This window comes from Notothenia coriiceps, unplaced genomic scaffold (assembly GCF_000735185.1).
Source record: "Notothenia coriiceps isolate Sejong01 unplaced genomic scaffold, NC01 NC01_scaffold00037250, whole genome shotgun sequence".
Classification (NCBI taxonomy): domain Eukaryota; kingdom Metazoa; phylum Chordata; class Actinopteri; order Perciformes; family Nototheniidae; genus Notothenia; species Notothenia coriiceps.
Genome location: NW_011369951.1, coordinates 573,842 through 577,828, shown reverse-complemented (window position 1 = coordinate 577,828; position 3,987 = coordinate 573,842). Strand labels below are relative to the sequence as shown.

The following is a 3,987-nucleotide window of genomic DNA, read 5'->3' as shown; positions in this document are numbered from 1 at the left end:
TTCCTTTATAGCCCAACATTAGCCTCCTTTAGCTTAGCGGTGGTGACGTGAAGTCATGTGACCGTGCTGTAGTTCCTTTATAGCCCAACATTAGCCACCTTTAGCTTAGCGGTGGTGACGTGAAGTCATGTGACCGTGCTGTAGTTCCTTTATAGCCCAACATTAGCCACCTTTAGCTTAGCGGTGGTGACGTGAAGTCATGTGACCGTGCTGTAGTTCCTTTATAGCCCAACATTAGCCACCTTTAGCTTAGCGGTGGTGACGTGAAGTCATGTGACCGTGCTGTAGTTCCTCTATAGTCCAACATTAGCTACCAAATACTGTTGCTGGGAGCTAAAACGCTAACGCTAATGCTAATTCAAAGCCATCAGAATACTGTACACACACATAATTATCCTGCAGAACATCAGACATAACATTTTGATGCAAATACAACTTCCTGTTTCCTGCTAGAGTTGCTCTAATTTCTCTTTTACCTGCTGTGTTATATGTGATATTGTTATTTACACATCATTTTATGCTACTACTTCTCTACACTTCAGAAGCCAATGTTGTCTTTTTCCTCCACGACATTCATCTGACTATAAAACCTTTGAATCTTTGATAATGCTAGCATCCTACGATTCATCTGATTAATGGAGTTAGCCTTAGCTTTACATACAGGCTGATATTAGGACCTATCATTTGGGGAAATCATTTGTTTCTTGCACAGGATAGCTGCTTTTCCACCGAAGCATGAAATAAATAATTAATCCCCGCAGCCCGCAGACAGATGGACGAGCAGATGAGGTCATTAATAAAAAAAAATCCTTACCTTCATGAGGACGGACTCAGAAAGCTTCTCTCTGTTCACGATCTTTATCGCCACTTTCTGTCCCGTTATACAGTGAACGCCCAGCTTCACAAGGCCTGAGACACACACACACACACACACACACACACACACACAGAGGGGAGGGGAGACTGTTTTAAATCTTCATGCCGTGTGAGAACAGGAAGGGAGGGATGGCATCAATAATTCAAAAAGCTTTACTGTCACAAACACTGACCAGCGAGCTCGAGTCTGATTGGATTAATTAGATGTCTTTTCCTCGTCCCAAAAATTAAATAAATACAGGTTCAACTTAAGAGTATTGCTTTCAACTAACCGTATACAGTAATGTGATATTTGATGTAAACATCATTAAAGTCAACATTACAGTGTTTTTAGAGCACTTTCAGAAGGATTAGCAGAACTAAAGCACTTTGAGATCTGAGAGGCGTCTTTGAGTCAGCTGTGGAACATAATAAAGTACTTTAAGTTATTTGACCTCAGTATTTCCATGTCATGCTTATTACATGTTACATTACATGTCATTTGTTAGATGCTTTTATCCAAAGCGATTCAATACTGTGGGCAATCCCCACAGGAGCACTTTGGGGTGAAGTGTCTCAGGGGACACAACGACATGCTGACTGCAGTGGGACTCGAACTTGCTACAACCTGATTCGAAGTCCAGCGCACTATCCACTGAGCCACAGCCTCCCCATGCGTCTCTATTATTCTATTTCTCTACATTTCAGAAGCCAATGTTGTGTTTTTCCTCCACGACAGCTTTTTACAGATGCAGCTTATTAGCTAATACACAGTATAAATCCACTAATGAATATACACGTACATATTTCACTTGAAACAGAGTATATTTACACATCTTTCATTTTCAATATGTGAATATATATGACCATCATTTAGTTGTTAACTGACATATAGGTTCAAGTATTGTAACAGAGTATTAGTACACTTTAGTACGGCTGCTTTAACTACATTTGACAGATAGTCTACAGATGTATATCCTTCACTGTATGTATATTTATTTAGCTCTTTAATCCTGTTTCATTTAATATTCACAGATGTTTATATTTCATGTTATTTTCACTCTTCCCTCTTCTTGCTGTGACGTTAGACATGTCCCAAATTGGGATCAATAAATCTAATCTAAAGTAAAATATCTGGGTCTTTCTTCCACTCCTGGTTCTGGTTGAGCTTCTGATGGATGCAGTATATTAACTAATACACAATATAAATACACTAATACATAAACAGGGACATATTTAACTTGTAACAGAGTGTTTTTATGTGTATATATTTAGCTTTCTAGTTCTGTTTTATTTTCTATTTTTTACGATATTTGTTTATTTTTTTACTCTTTTTCATTTTAAACATCTCTTGCTGCTGTGACCTTAAAACATTTCCTAAATTGGGATCAATAAAGTACAATACACAGGGGGGTCCACGGGGTCTTAAAAAGTATTAAAGGGCATTTTCCAAGGTATTACATTTTGTAGCTTGTTTCCAATAAGTATATAAATGGTCCAAAGAGGTTGTTTTCTACAGTGTGCCTGAATGTAATCATTGCGTAGGTGTGTAGTGTGATTCTGTGTAGTTTATTTATGGCATCCCGTTGGGTTTGACGTGATCTGAACAGGACATCGCACGCTCACTGCTTGATAGCCGGTTGTTAAACAACATCGTTATGGGGAAATGCAAGTCTGCGTCCAAATGGTTGGAAGATAAGGAGGAAGGACAATCAATACTGAATATAGTCAATGTGAGGTAAAGTGTGTCGCCAAGGCAACCGGTTAGAACTCCAAGTTAGAACTCAACGTGGCGATGAGGTCTGAAATGTAGGAAAGGGTCTTAAAAAAAGGTCTTCAAAGGTCTTCCATGTGACTTCAGGAGTCCTGCTTATACCCTGAATACAATACAGCTTTATTTATAAAGCACTTTCAAACCTCCAGACCAAAGTGCTGTACAGGCAAATAAACAAACGCATCACGTGGAAAGTAAGTCAAGTAAAAACAATAGACAATTTAAAAGCAACAGAACTCAGATTTTCATTTCATGGAGTTAGCACATGAACTCATTTTCATCTTCATGAGCTAGCACATGACTCAATTTTTATCTTTCATGAGTCTAGAGATCATGACTCATTGTCAATCTGTCATGAGCTAGCAATGAACTCGATCTTTCAATCTTCTGAGTCGTAGCTACGATGAACTCATTTTTCATCTTATGAGTCTAGAACAGTCATTTATTTTCATGAGTCTAGAGACATGAACTCATTTTCCATCTTCGATGAGTCTAGACATATATTTCATCTTCATGAGTCTAGAAATGAACATTCATTTCATCTTTGTCATGAGTCTAGAACATGAACTCGAATTGTCATCTTAATGGTCTCACATCCTCTATGAGACAATGCATTTTCAGGACGTTAGTTTTACAAGGAGTCACTTTCATCTTTTCAGAAGAGTAGTTCTTAGATCACTTTCATCCGCTGTCATTTCTCATCACTAACCGTCGTAATTGTCTTTAACTGAATTCATGTCATGAAATTATTTACATAATTTAGTGTCCTTCTTGACATATCAATCCAATACTCGCCACCGATTTATAGCGAAATTGAAACTAATAATTACGAAAAATTTATTGGATTCACATGTATAGCATAAGATCAACTGTAGCGATTTATCTGAGAACGTCGAAACATAACAAACATAAAATTAATACAACGAACACGCCCTCCTCGGGTCCAGTCTTCTTGACGAGTAACGGTAAACGATGGACTTCGAAACTCGGTCTACTACGTAATTGGCACTGAAAACTTAGACTTCGTCTTTCGTCTTGGAGAAGGGAGAGAGAGCTCAAGCCTCAACTAGACGCGGGAGTGTGGTCTTTTCCTTTTGACTTCCTCCCTTCCTACTCGTCGGTTTTCTCGACGTGTACCACCAAGACAGGTCGGTCATACACCAGGATAGCCGACCTCTTCTGGGAGCGCCTTCCGGGGTCTGTCCAATCGCTTGGTCTAGGGGGTAAGTAGTCGTTCGTCGGGTCACTCTACGCTGGGTCCTAGAAGGTGAAATCATAGTCTCGACTGAAGTCTGTCCGGAGGTGAGACAGACGAAATTTTGGGTGGAGAAGAGGAAGCGCTAAACCAGTGTAGAACT

At 39.3% G+C, this 3,987-nt stretch overlaps 1 protein-coding gene across 1 annotated transcript in view; it reads left to right on the top strand.

Annotated features, from left to right (window-relative positions):
• LOC104966621 (E3 ubiquitin-protein ligase TRIP12) overlaps positions 1–3,987 on the top strand; it is an 18,962-nt gene that overhangs the window by 9,513 nt on the left and 5,462 nt on the right. Inside the window, exon 2 of the mRNA XM_010795817.1 lies at positions 3,921–3,932. The gene's annotated coding sequence lies outside the window, so the exon portion shown is untranslated. The remainder of the gene's footprint in view (positions 1–3,920; positions 3,933–3,987) is intronic.